Here is a 15,495-nt window from a genome sequence, read left to right on the forward strand (position 1 = left end):
GGGGATGAGGTCACCATGTGTGACTACTTTCTAAACTTTCCAACCCATGGTTTGCAAATAGATTCTCATTCGCTGTTTCCAAAAGGTGTAGAAGAGGATTGGTCCTCGCCAAAAGGAGATACACCTAGGTGTGCCATAGGGATCTTTATGTAGCTTCTAGTTTAAGATTTACTACAACTTAATGCTCTGATACCAATGGAGAATTTAGGTATACTCCCAAGATGTGGGGGTGAATTGGGTTTCCAAATTTTTTTGTAACTTAGGTTTGTAAATACCTTAGTTAAGTATTATCCTTTTAAATTTAATGTCTGACAATCACACAATTTGCAATAATATTGAAGTCAACAATCCTTTGTTCAATCCATAAATCAATCTTTTATAAATGAACATTAAAAAGAATAAGGTTATTATTGGCGGTTTAAAACTATCACTAATCATAAAAAAACCGTCACTAATAGTATTAGTCACAGTTCTATCAGTATTAGTGACGGTTTTAAATTTGTCACTATATCTATGGTTACAACTACTTATTAGTGACAAATTTTAAAACCTTCACTAATAATGGAGTATTAGTGATGGTTTTATTCTGTCACTAAAATCCTAAGACTGTCACTATAAATTCTACATTTTCTTGGCTCAAAATCGTCATTGATAGTCTATTATTAGTGACGATTCAAAAAACGTCACTAATAGCAGCTCCAATGAGCATTAGTGACAGTTTTAAAACTATCATTAATAATTGACTATTAATGATGGTTTTAAAACCATCACTAATAATCGACTATTAGTGATGATTTTGAACACAAAAAATGTAGAATTTTTAGTGACGATTTTAGGATTTTAGTGACGGAATAAAACCACCACTAATACTCCATTATTAGTGACGGTTCTCTAACAGTCACTAATAATTGACTATTAGTGACAATTTTAAAACCGTCGCTAATACTTTAAAATATTGACTATTAGTGACGGTTTCAGAACTGTCACTAATAATTTGAAATTAATAATTTTTTTTATTTCATTATTAATTCCTGTAAAAACCTATAATTACATTTTAACATACATAATATTAAACCATAATTACTAAAAAATTCATAAATTATTCAAAATTCAAGTTAAAATACAAATACAAATACATTTTACAACTTCAAATTAAAATACAAAAATTTATTCAATTCACATAACAAAAAATACTAGAAAAAGTCAAAAGCTGCATCTGACTGTAGTGCTTGACATTGTCCTGATGTTGTGAAAATTGCAAATCTTACAAATTAATATTATAAAAAAAATTAGTATACAATTTTTGAACGTATATGTATACGTACTATAAGTATAAATGATTTGATAACACAATGATCGGATATTCAAACATAGTTTAAAAAAAATGATTGTTGACTTTTTGAGTCCGATCCCTTTTTTGATGTTAACAAAGCACAAAGATCTAATGTGTGTGTCTAGTACTTGAACATGTTAATAATTTAGAACACACATGGAAGAGGGTCATGGAAGCCAAAAGGAACTCAAAGAACACATACACTTGACGTATTCCATGAAGTGAAGAGGAAAGAAGAAGAAGACATTTGTTTTTTACTTGTAAATACATTTTGTTTTGAAATGTCTCTAATAATGCATATCATGCATGATGGGAATGACAAGCTCAACAAAGAACTTAGACTGACCTTAGGTTCCCCAAACGTTTCATAAAAGATTCCTAAACCAAAAAGTCATGCTCATACAGGGGTGAATTCTTTTTGGGTCAAAATTAAAAAAAAAAAAACTTAAATTTATAAAGAGTTGACCGACGTTGCATTTTAAGGCTTAATTAAAAAGCCTAGGTCGACCGACCCTATCAGGCTTAAACTACCTCAGTCGACTGACCTGCCCATACGACCGACCGCACAAAGGCTATAAAAGGTCGGCCAACCGACCCTACTCATGGAATGCTTTTACATGCCCCAACCGACCAACCTCTTAGGTAAAAAATGCCTTAGCTGACCGGACCTTTGATGCCCTACAAACCGAACCTTAGGCCAGCCGACCAAACCTACGAAGGTTTAGAAAATCGCTTTGGCTCGGTCGACCGGTGTTGCCCACAGTCGACCAAACCTTGTTAAAAATTCAAAACTGCTATGAGTGTTCAGTCACCCGATGCTAACACTGGTCGACTAAACCTCTCGAGCTACAGTAATTTTTCAACGCTAATCACGTTTAAAATTTAATTAAATAATTTTAAAATTCCCACCATGTCCCTAACGGTCATAATTTTCCCAGAGTCTATATATACCCCTTCATAACTCAATTTTTAAGTATGAAATTAGAAAGAAAATTCTCCCAACTTATTATTGAAATTCATTCATTCTTGTTCTCCTATTCTTATTATTTTGATAATCTTCCAAGAGAACATTCTTTAGGGCATTTATTTTGAGCATTCATTTTTAAAATCTTAAGCATTTACTCTCATTTACTACTTCATTTTAGAAAATCATTTTAGAGAAAAAATCTAAATTTTTCTCCACTTATTTCATCTTGATAAATATTTGTTGGAGAAAACTACACTCTAGCTTGTGAATCTTTAGCATTTCCATTGCAAGATTCATAAAGCTCATCTTGCTTTTATTGCAAGAATCCATTTTTGTGCTAAACTCTAAAATCTCCTATACTTCATTTTGAAAAATATTTCTTGGAGATTGCATTTAAGGATTTGAAGATCTTTGAAGTATGCCTTGCATATTTTTAATCAAAGATCATATATTATCATTTGTGCATAAATTGATTTTAGTGCAAAACCCTAGATTCTCCTTCACTTTATTTGAAAAATATTTTTGGGAGAAAAGTTTTATTAGGGTTTAATCTTTGAAGTACTTTAACATATACATCAACTTCAAAGACTGAAAAATATTTTTTGATAAAACACCTATACTCACTTGAGCTCTTATTTCATATCATATGTGAGTGCATTTGTGCTTCATTGAGTACATCCTGCTTGTTGTAGAAGCATTATCTTTGTACGCAAATTTTTATTATCATTGTTGTATTCCCGACGTGTGGTCGGAAGAGGATTGCATTAGCCTGTAACATGCACCAGAATGATTCAGACCCAATTAGGAGAACTAGGATTTGCACAATCCTGTAAGGTGTGGACCGAATAGACTTAGATTTGGTAAGAAAGTCTTGGGTTGATTCAGGCCCAGTTACGAGAATTAGGAGCACCATCCTGTAAGGTGTAGTTGTAAAGGTTGAGGTCAGCCCTGTGAATGTGACCTGGGGTATTCCTTACCCAATAAAGAGGAGGTTGTAATCGGTGACGCTCCACCCATAAGCGAGCACTTAGTTGAATCCTCTTGCTTGTGAGCTTGATGTGGGGACGTAGGCAGTATTGGCCAAACCCTGATAGCATATCTTGTGTCACTCTCTTCCCTATGCTCTTTAATTTTTGCACTTGAATGTGATATTTTATCTGCTGTGTATGATTTATATAATTGCATATTTCAGTTATCGTGAATGATTGGGAAATAGTGAGATTATTTTAATTGCCATAATATCTGCTCTGTTATTTAATTATGTATTTTTTTTTATTAGAAAGACCCTAGGTTCTGGGTTACTAATTGTTGATTTGAATTGAACTTAGGAGAAAATTTTTAAATACCCAATTCCTCCCCCCTCCTGGGAATACACCAATTCCAACAATTGGTATCAGAACTTTGTTGCAAAAAGCTTAACCGCTTATGTTAAAGATCGCAATGGCTCAAATTTGTGTATCCCCATTTAGCGAGGGACGATCATTTGATAGGCCTCAAATATTTTGCGATGAAAATTTTTTTTCCTGGATTTTAAGGGTGAGCATTTTTATAAAATCAATAAACTAGAGGGCCTGGCAAATGGTTGTTAAAGGAAATTGCTTGCAAATGAATGAAAATGATTTTAGTGCAGTTAATTCAAATGCCATGGATATGCTATTTTGTGCTCTAAAGTCTAACATCTTTCAAGAGATCATAGCATGTTCTAGTGCAAAGCATATATAGGAAGAATTGGACAGGAATTATGGAGAGGCAAAAGAGAAGGAGACCATCATTCTGAAGGATTAAAATGGTCCAAAGGAGGTAAATCATGCATTAATAACGCCAATCAATGATGAGGTATATGATTCACCTCCTATTTCAATTTATGATGCAGTTGATGATTCGTGTGTTGATTGTTGCAATATATCATGTGTTGAATCATTTGTCAAATTTTGTGATAATATAGTTAATGATTCATGCGGTGTTTGTGGTGAAAAATCTTGTGATGAATCATATGTTGAATTATATGATGAAATCATGCCCATATATAGAAAATTAGAAAATGCTTCATTTAAACTATATAAGTTTCGAGTTAGGATGCCTAAACATAAAACCTTCCTAAGAAATGAAAATAAGAAGGTGGCAAATAACTTAAAGGAATTAAAAGAATATCATGCCACTTAAGAGAAGAAAAAGGTTGAAAGAATTTTGAAAATCATTTGCTTAGAAAGAAAAGCTGAAGATTACTCTAAAATGTTTTTCAAATTCACGAGTGAGGAAGATAAACTGAATAAACCCTTTAGAGTTAAAATAAAATAAAAAAATTTCAAAAAAGGGTTCATAATTTAGGTCCCATTTCTATTTTTATGCCTCGCCAAGAAAAAACAGAATATATAGGCAAAATCCTTCACATGCACTTAAAGCTTACCTATATTGTGAAAGAAGAGGGCACATCTTGTATGCTTGTCTACTTAAAGGTACTAAAGGGATAGACAAGGAAATGATGCGGATAATCAGAAAGGCAAACCCCATTGGACAAAAGGAAGAATGGGTTTCAATAGATATTATATTATCATTTAATTCTCCTTAGTTCCTAGGTTTAGGGGGAGTGATGACTACAAGCTTGGGAAGTGGTGTGTGTCTAAATATAAAATCTTAGTATATGCGTTCACTATACTTTCACTATTTTGTATACTAAGAACATCAGAAAATCATCCACTTCCAAATCATTGCAAATATAAGGTACTTGACTAGGAAATTAGAAAATGAAAAAGGAATTTAAATGAGTTGAGTACACAACTGAGGGGGAGAATTATCATCATGGTTATATAAATTAAAATGCTTTCATGATTTTTTTTAAATATGCCTTAATGAGAATAACACTGCGGTCTACTATCCATTGCTTTCCTAATGATTATTTCTGTTGTTGCATAGCATATATTTGAACTACTGAAATGCATGCCTGTATGGAACTCCAACTGCATAATTGATGCCCTATCTTGTTTTTTGCATTCTGGTAGTGTATATAGGTTCTTACATGTGTCGTGACATGCTCCTGTGCGGGGCAAAAACACCACCATGTGTGTGTTGCCCCAGGGTGTGTGAACTGGAAAAGGTGGATTTTTAAAATAATATTTTTCGTGGAAAACAAAATGTATGGAGTCGCCACTAACCTTTTAATGTGGTTAGAAGACATGATTACTACCCAATTAAGGGTAGAATCGGATTGCGTTACCAGAGTTGAGTCCCAAAGCATGATTATGCGAGGGGAAGGCGTTAGCACCCCCTATGTGCCCATTCTTACAAATGGTACCTAATTAATTGATGATTATCCTAGATAAATTTAATATGCCTTAGAAAATTACTCCCTTTTTAGAATCAAAGAAAATGCACAAAATAAATATAGAATAAGTATTTCCTCAAAATCGGGGCATACCGTACTCCGAAGAGCTTATGCCTTCCTTTTAAATCATCGAGATCGGAAAATTGAGAAAATATGGTACAAAAATACGCTCCTAGGATTTTTGAAATTTTTATAGAATTTTCTAGGTGTGAAAAATAATATTCTGGGAGCTTTTTGGAGTGTCTTTGGGGATGAAAAATTTGCAACAAGATGAATTTCCAATCTCAAAATATTTTTATAATTTTCTGCAATTTTCTTGAATTTTTATAACAATTTTTATATTTTCCCCCAAATTTTGAAATAACAAAAATATAATTAAAGAAAAAAAATGAAAATCAACTCAAAAAATATTTTTGGCATTTTCCTATGAGTTTTTTGAATTTTTGGTGATATTATAAGTGTTATGAATTTTTGTGGATTTTTGAATTATTAAATGTTTAAAAAAAATAACATACCAAATAAAATAGTTAAATCGGTTCCATACCGGTTCAAGGGACTCAATCGGTTCGGGAGTAAACCAGTCAAAGGGGGTCAACCAGTTTTAGGCTTGGTCAACGCCATCACGCCACGTGGCATGCTGCAAGTTGGTAGGAATGTGTAGACAAGATTCGTGGGATGGCTGGATCATGGTCGTCCACTAAGAAATGATCCAATGGCTGTGGAGAAAGCCCGCACGTGCCTGTGTGCATTAATTGTGAGGAAGACAAGTAGGACACGTGTTGCTTGGCGTGCGGAGGAGCGTACATGCATTTATGAAGGGAAGCTAGTAGCATTCAATGCCCCTAACACGGGGCCATGTCAACCGTTGATGCATTGCAGTGATCCAACGATCATGGTGGAGAGCAAGCAGATCGCCCACGTGTCTTCATCCAAGGCATTCAGCATTAACTTTAGATGAATGGTCCAGATCTAGCCGTGTATAAAATTGATCCTAGGGCCACAAGTGCTCGACATGTTGACACTCTGCGGTTTCTAAACAAAGTAAATAAAAACAAAATTTTTTTCTTTCTTTCATTTCTTTAATTTGCTCCCAGATCCTCTCTCTTTCTTCTCTCTCCTTCCCTATTCCCCCCTTCTTTCTCTGTTCTCCCCTCTCTGAAACCCTAACTCAGAAATGCCAGGGTTTTCCGTAACTCACCAGTGCCCATCATCTCTTCAGCCTCTTTCCGTCTCTTACCTCTCTCTTTGTCTCTCACCTCATCTTCCCTTTCCTCATGAATCCTCTAAAACCCTATGGTTTCTTTGGGTTTCCCTTTTTTCCTTCCCTGGACAACCTGTCCTCTCTCAGGCCTCACTCATCTGTCCCGAGTCTATTTTCTTTTTAGAAGCTTAATTTTCGAATGATTAGATCTCTTCTTTTCCCTGTTTCGAGCCGAACCAAACCCTAACTCTCTTTATGTGAAGCCACAAGTGAGCCCAGTTCTTGGCTTGAACTTATGAATGGTGTTTACCAAGGGGTAAGGTCGAAGGCTAAGCTCAAAAAGTGATCCTGAGCTTCCGAGGACGCTAAAAAAGCTAAGTACCCTCTAACTCTTCCTTTTTATTTTTTGTGTGTATTTTTAGTTTTCTTTTCTATGATTCTGAAGTGTGAATGTGTGAGTGATTCACATGTTGTGAATAATGTTGTTCTGAAGATTATGTGTTTACTTGGATGATGATCTGAGTGTGGTGGTATGTCTCAATGATTTTGGGAACTCAGATTAGGTTTAAGGTGTAGTCACAAGGCCGAGGTTGAAGACGAGTGAACTCGTCTCAACTCAATGAGTGGGTATCAGGGTTGACTCACATGAGTCAACTCAGTGTGCGTGTGTGCTGATTTAGATGAACTCGAGTGAGTTTAGTGTGTGCGGTTCAGACACGTGTGGGTTTTGACAAGCTTGGGTCTAGTGTGTTCAAATGGGCTAGGGCTAAAATTTGAAAATGGGCTTCAAGGTTAGAATTTCAAATGGGGTTTTGTTTAAAATTTGAAAACATGTTGGGCTAAAGTTTCAAATGGGCTTCTATTTTAAAATTTTAACTGAGCCTCAGGTTTGGTTTAAAATGGGCTTCTGTTTTAAAAACTTAACCAGGTCTCGAGTTTGGTTTAAAATGGGCTTCTATTTTAAAAACTTAACCGGGCCTTAGGTTTGGTTTAAAATGGCATTATGTTTTAAAAACTTAACCGAGCCTTAGGTTTGGTTTAAAACTCAGGCAGGCTTTGGTTTTTTCTAAAAGAAACTAGTGGGCTTTGGGTTAAGTTTAAAAAAAGGTTTACAGGCTTGTGAATGTTGGGGGTATCTGAAAGGGAACTTAGGTACGGGCTAAACGGATCTGGGTTTGGCTAGGATGCAGTTATCAGAACCCAAGTTTGGGTTCGGGTCTATCTCATGCTTAGTTGGAATTCAAGTTCGAGTGTGAACCTAAATCCTAAAAGGAATCATACCTGCACTAAAACTCACATACACTTATATGATTTGAATAAAACAAGAGTTTACCTTCCTTGTCTTATTCCTCCTTTCTTCTTCTCCAGACTCTATATGTGTCTGGCTCTTGGGTTTTGCTTCTCAATTCTGCTTTTGAATTCAGCTCCTGGACTTCAGTTCTTTTTGCTTTTAGTTAAGTAGAACCTTCCCCCCTTTCTCTTTGATTTTCTCTCTCAATTCTTGCAGAGCTTCCCCCCCTTTTTTTTTTGACTTCCTCTCTTTCTCAATTCTCATAGGGTATCACCATGCTTTTTCTTGTGTGTCTTTGCTACAATGAGACTCCCTATTTATAAGGAGTCTGAGGGTGCTTTTTGGCACCAATTCCCTTAACAAAATTCCCCTCTAACTGTATTCCCTGTGCTGGTAGGGAATATTTCATTCAAACCAATTTCCCTTTTCTACACATGTGATTTCATTTTTGATTTACTTTATTTTTTGAATTTCTTCTGCTAACTAACTATGCTAACTCTCCCTTCTGTGCGTAGGTGAAAGTGGAAGGTCCAGGTGGTAGCTGGAGAATGGAGGGCTTTGGGAGATGCTGCAAGTGGCCTTCGAGGACCGGAGGGCTTGGCATTTTTTGTTTTCCTTTTGGTTTTCTATATTTTTCATTTATTTTTGTATGATGATGTACCCCAACTTGGTTGTGTACTACAACCTCACTTTGTACACCTCATGCATTTTCGTGTACGTATGTCATATTTGCTCTCTTATTGTAACACTCATGCATATACATTTACCGCACGTGCCCCCACCCCCTTAATAAAGTGAACGTGATTTTTCAATTTTAACTCCAAAAGGTTGACCAATTTTGACTTCCTTGCTCAAGAAGCTCTCAACTATAAATGTGACTTTAGAGTTAACCAGTTTTGATGAAACAAACGCAGCGAATATGACTTTAATAACCAAACAAAATCAGCTCTAAAATTAGGACCCAATTTAAAACCAAAGACTCGTTTTGGAGGACTTTAATTAACAAATCTCTAGATTCAAATTTTGAAAAGCTCAAGATAACAGAACTTAGTATTTGAAATCAATTAGAAGACTTGATTGAAGAAATTTTGAAAAACTCAAGGCAATCTTAATCTTAAACTAGAATACTCAATTTTCAACCTAATCAAATGGAAAGGCTGAATCTTTGGGGAAAAAAAAGAAGAACTTAACTAAAAATTCAAAGAAATTATTTTCAAGATTGAAACTATTGACTCCAATTCAAGACTTAACTTGATACCTAGCCTAAACAAGATTATTACAGGGGTCTTCGACTAAAGGACCACTAAAGGAGACTAATTTGTGACTAAAAGAATTTATGATAGGATTATGAAAAAGAATCAAGAAGACTTCAATTTTGTGAAATGATTTTGAGAGACACTATTTTTTGGAAGCTTTTTTTTTTTTTTTAGGAGCTAGACTAATTAAAAGGAATCAACTTTTTGAAGTCATGGCTACTCGGGGTCTTAATTTTAAAACTCAGGGTCATTCAGGGCTCAAAGGTAAATCTTATTTCGCTGGGCTTCTTTGGGGTGGCCTGGTTAAAATTGGGGCATCTACAACTACCCCTCTTTGTAGGTTTCACTGCTTCAATGTGATGGTAGGAACTTTTCTATACCATTTGAAGCAAAAAGTATGCAAAGACAAAGACACCTATTTTAGATAGGCCACATCTTTGGTCAGTTGGGCATTTTTTTTTGGGTAGCAGCTAATGCGTAATATGGAATCACAGTGGGTGGAAAGTGGCTTGCATCGGGTGTGATAATATGAGTCCTAGTGGGTATGCTGACTCGAGCCAAAACTTCCTTAAAATGACTTGTTACAAAAGTAGGAATTTGAGTCGTAGAGGGTACACTAACCCGAGCCAAAACTTCCTCCAAATGGATTGCTGCAAATGCAAGAATTTGAGCCATAACAAATGCATCAACTTGAGCCAAAACTTCCTCAAAATGGCTTGCTACGAATGTCGGAATTCAAGCCAGAGTGGGTGCATCAACTTGAGCCAAAACATCCTCAACATGGCTTGTTGCAAATGTAGGAATTCGAGCTGTAGTAGGTGCATTGACCCAAGCCAAAACTTCCTCAAATTGGCTTGCTGTGAATGTAGGAATTCCAGTTGTAGTGGGTGCATCAACCCGAGACAAAACTTCCTCAAAATGGCTTGCTATGAATGTAGGAATTCGAGCCATTACGGGTGCATCAACTTAAGCCAAAACGTCTTCAACATGGCTTGTTGCGAATGTAGGAATTCGAGCTGTAGTAGGTGCATCGACCCGAGGCAAAACTTCCTCAAATTGGCTTGCTGCGAATGTAGGAATTCGAGCCATTGTGCGTTCATGAACCCGAGCCAAAATTTCCTCAAAATGGCTTGCTACGAATGTAGGAATTCGAGCCATAGCAGGTGAATCAACCCAAGCTAAAACTTCCTCGAAATGACTTGCTACGAATGTAGGAATTCAAGCCATAGTGGGTACACTAAGCAAAACTTCCTCAACATGGCTTGCTGTGAATGTAAGAATTCATGTTGTAGTAGGTGCATCGACTCGAGCCAAAACTTCCTCGAAATGGCTTACTGCGAATGTAGGAATTTGAGTTGTAGCGGGTGCATCGAACCAAGCCAAAACTTTCTCAAAATGACTTGCTACGAATGTTGGAATTCGAGCCATAGTGGGTGCATCGACCTGAGCCAAAACTTCCTCAACATGGCTTGCTACATATGTAGGAATTCAAGCCGTAGCGGGTGCATCAACCCGAGCCAAAACTTCCTCAATGCGAATCTAGGAATTCAAGTCGTAGTTGATACACTGAGCCAAAACTTCCTCAAAATGACTTGCTTCAAATGTAGGAATTCGAGTCATAGAAGGTGCATCGACCCGAGCCAAAACTTCATCAAAATGGCTTGCTCCTAATGTAGGGATTCGAGCCATAATGGGTGCATCGTCTTGAGCCAAAACTTCCTCAAAATGGCTTGCTGCAAATGTAGGAGTTCAAGTCGTAGCGGGTGCATGGACCCGAGCCAAAACTTCCTCAACATGGCTTGCTGTGAATGTAGGAATTCAAGCCGTAATGGGTGCATCAGCCCGAGTCAAAACTTCCTTAAGATAGCTTGCTGCGAATGTAGGAATTTGAGCTGTAACGGGTACACCGAGCCAAAACTTCCTCAAAATGGCTTGCTACGAATGTACTAATTTGAGCCATAGCAAGTGCATCGACCCGAGCCAAAACTTCCTCAAAATGGCTTGCTGCGAATGTAGGAATTCGAGCTGTAGCAAGTGCATCGACCCAAGCCAAAACTTCCTCAAAATGGCTTGCTGCAAATGAAAGAATTCGAGTTATAGCCGGTGCATTGACTTAAGCAAAAACTTCTTCAAAATGCTTGCTGCGAATATAGGAATTTGAACCATAGTAGGTGCATCGACCCTAGCCAAAACTTCCTCAAAATGTATTTAAGTGTAGGTTTGTAGGTTTAGAAAATGGTTACTCCACTGGGGATGTCCACTCTGGGGGACAGTCTTGAGGTCCCAAATAAATGCTCGGGTTGGTTTGTCTCTAGGGTCAACTGCCTCAATTTCTAACAAAACAAGAATTGTTCAATCAGTTATGACAAATGATTATTGAAAAGCTTATTCAACCAGACAGATACGAATGATGCTTTGTGCTATGTGCATACATGTTGCTACTTATGATGCCTACATGCGAGGACAAGTATGCATATTGATGCGACGTGCTTTGCATTTACTTTTTTCCATGAAATGCATGAATCCTTTTTCCTGTCGCGCCTGTGATCGCAGTGACCCCACCTTTGACCTAGGCCATGTCTGTGAATTTTGCAAAGGTTCCAGAACTGGCTCTACTGAAGTCTAGCAAGGAATCTGCTCCTATTAGATGCCCTTGGCCCTGGTCATCTGAAATTTGCCCCAGTATTTGCTGTCACCGACCTAGCGATATTTTCGATTCCATCAGGCATTTGAACTTTGCCCTAGTATTTTATTGTCACTAACCTCAGCCTTGTTTTCAAGTTCAATGTATAAAAGCATCTGAGTTGGCTTCACTGGAACTCAACACGAAATCTGCCCTTGTTAGGTGTGGCCGTAACTACATTAGTCATGTTTTCAAATACCACTCGAATAGGTGAGTCTTGAAATGGACTTTTCCAAAGCTTGCCATGAAATTTTCCCTAGTATATTAGTGATTTTGAACCCTTTTGACTGTCCATCCTTTCTTTGAGGATTTTTGGAAAGCAAGCAAACTTTTTTTGATGAACATGATTATGCATTTATGACCTCAATTTGTCAAATCAATAGATCAATTTATGGAAAAACGGTTGTTTCGCAATGTTCACAAGTTGTTTTGGAAAGGGGTAAATTTACACCAGTGTCCCTAAGTTCTATGATATTGACATTTATGAAATCAAATGGCTTAATCAACTAACTTTCACCCCTTTTCACAAACTGCCTAGTTTCATAAAAGGAGACTATGTTTCTCCTTTAATGCTATGAAACCAAATGATATTCTCTTGTCCAACTGTTTGTCCATGATCTAATTGGGTATTACTCATGTTTCGATCTCTAGGTGGTCTTTAAGACTCAGGACAAAATGTTGGTCTCAGGATGCAGGTTCTTAAAAAGAAAGGAAGTTAAGGCTCAAGATCCCATTCCCAAACAACGTGTTCTGCCCCAGTTTGCAGCTTTTTGCAAACTATTAACCGACCTTGTTAATTTGAGCAAACTGCCTACGTACCTATTCAGGATCAGTTCATTACGTAGTTCAAACTCGATATTAAGTCTGACAAATTATTTAAGACAACAACATATGCCAATCTGGTCAAGTCTTTCATTCGGACCGTAATGTACGCTCTGGGTATTGGTTAAAGAAGAAATGGACATATCTTTTAGAGGGTATATTTGGTCATAGGTCACATATGAGGTAAATCCCTTGTTTTCTCTTCGTTTCTTCTTTTCTTTCTTTCGTTCTTTTGTTATATTTTGCTTTTCCTTTTGCGGAAGAATCATGACTTCATTTTTCATTTGGGTCTCATTTGGGACTAAACTTGTAAAATTCCCCAGTGTGGGGTGTGATCATTTGATGGGCTAAACAAGAAATTGAATATTTCAAGCTCAACAGGAATAGCAAAGGGTATTTTCTTTCCTCAGTTTTTTCTGGGTGGTAGAAAAAATGGCCAATCATCACTTTGGCATTTTGTTATTGTCTTGCATGATTTGTTAGACCCTTGAGAACCCCAAACTTGTTTAATTTTTGGGATATGACTTCTTTGAATAAAATGGCTTAATATTCAAGATCAAGGGGTTTTCCAACTGCTAAATAAATGTTTGGTTATTTAGGGAAAAATTGGTCGGCCAAAAATGGTCATCTGGCATTTGACCAAAACATGAGCAGATAAAAGATCCATGGAGCAACAACATGATCATTTTATTAACTTTCTTTTGAGAGTTTACAAGGCTTCTAAGCATAATATTTCTTTACAACATCAGAATTGACAGGGTGCAGGAGGTCGGTTCAGTCTATGTCTGCCAACAATAGGGTGTAGCCTGAGAATGCTTTCTTCACCACATAAGGCCTTTCATAATTAGGAGTCCACTTAGCGTGAGGGTCAGTATGGATTGGAAAAATCTTCTTCAATACTAAATCCCCCTCTTGGAATTGTTGAGGTCGCACCTTCTTGTTGAATGCCCTCATCATTCTTCTTTGGTACAACTTTCCATGGGCTATGACAACCATTCTTTTCTCCTTGATCAGGTTCAACTAGTCATACCGAGATTGTATCCATTTTGCCTCAGTCAACTCTGCTTGCTTCAGAACCTACAAGGATGGGATTTCAACTTCTATTAGGACCATGACCTCCATCCCGTACACCAAGGAGAAAGGAGTAGCTTTTGTGGAGGTTTGAACTGTAGTTCCAACAGGGAAAATGGGAGCTTGTCATGCTAATCTTTGTAGGTTTCAGTCATCTTCTCTAGGATATTCTTGATGTTCTTATTGGCTACTTCCATCGCCCCATTCATCTATGGCCTATAAAGAACTGAATTATGATGTCTAACCTTGAACTATTTGCACAACTTCATCATTACTTTGTTTTTCAGGTTTTTGGCATTATCCGAGATGATTATTTATGGGATCTTGTATCGGAAAATCAACTCTCTCTTTATAAAGCGATTGATTACATTCTGTGTGACACTAGAGTATAAGGCCACCTCAACCCATTTAGTGAAATAATCAATGGCCACAAAGATGAAGGGGTGTCCATTGCTGGCCTTTGGAATAATTGGCCTAATCACGTCCATGCCTCAGGCTGAAATGGGCCAGAGTGCGGATAAAACATGGAGTTGGGTTGGTGGGACTTGTATCCAGTCTCCATAAATTTAACATTTGTGGCACTTTCAAGTGTATTCAATGCAATCTCTTTCAATGGTCATCCGACAATATCCACTCTTGATGATTTTCGACCCAATGAATGACCCCCGACATGAGTACTACAGACTCCTTCATGGAATTCATGCATGATTTGACATGCCTCCTGCACCTCCACACATCATAGGAGAGTCATATCATGGTTCCTTTTGTACAACACTTCTCCACCCAAGAAAAATCCCATGGACAGTCTCTTGATTGTCTTTCGATCATTACTGGTCGCCCCCTCGGGATACTCATTTTGCTAAATGTATGTCTAAATATCATGGAACCATGGTTCCCCATCAGCCTCCTCTGTCACTGCCTAGTGAGTTGGCTCTAACTGTACTCTAATCCAGAACGACTCAATCTCCATTCTTGGTTCCACTTTAAATGAAGCTTCTAGAGTGGCCAGTGCATCAGGAATCAAGTTGTTTTCCTTTGGCAGGTAGGAGAAATTGATTCTGTCAAATCCTTTAATCATCGCCTGAATGTACTCCTGATATGGCACTAGTTTGGAATCCCTGGTTTCCCATTCTCTGGTCAATTGGTGAATAGTCTCCCTTCACCGCTAATTCCTTGATTCCCCGTTTATGGTAGCATGCAAACCCAATACACATGCTTCATACTTTGCTATATTGTTGGTGCATGGAAAAGTAAGCTTAGCTGTGACCGAATAATGTTTTCCTTCCGAAAATATGAGTATGGCTCCTATTTCATGTCCCCACACATTGACTGCACCATCAAACGATATCATCCAACCTTCGTAATCTTATTCTTTTTCGCTTATTGAGTCAATGTCTTTATCTGGGAAGTCAAATTCCATAGGCTAGTAATCCTCCACAACTCTATTTGCCAAATACTCTGGAATAACGCTACCCTTGATAGCCTTTCTAGTTACGTAGGTGATGTCGTATTCGGTCAATAGCCTCTGCCACCATGCCACCCATCTTGT

This window comes from Malania oleifera, chromosome 6 (genome assembly GCF_029873635.1).
Source record: "Malania oleifera isolate guangnan ecotype guangnan chromosome 6, ASM2987363v1, whole genome shotgun sequence".
Classification (NCBI taxonomy): domain Eukaryota; kingdom Viridiplantae; phylum Streptophyta; class Magnoliopsida; order Santalales; family Ximeniaceae; genus Malania; species Malania oleifera.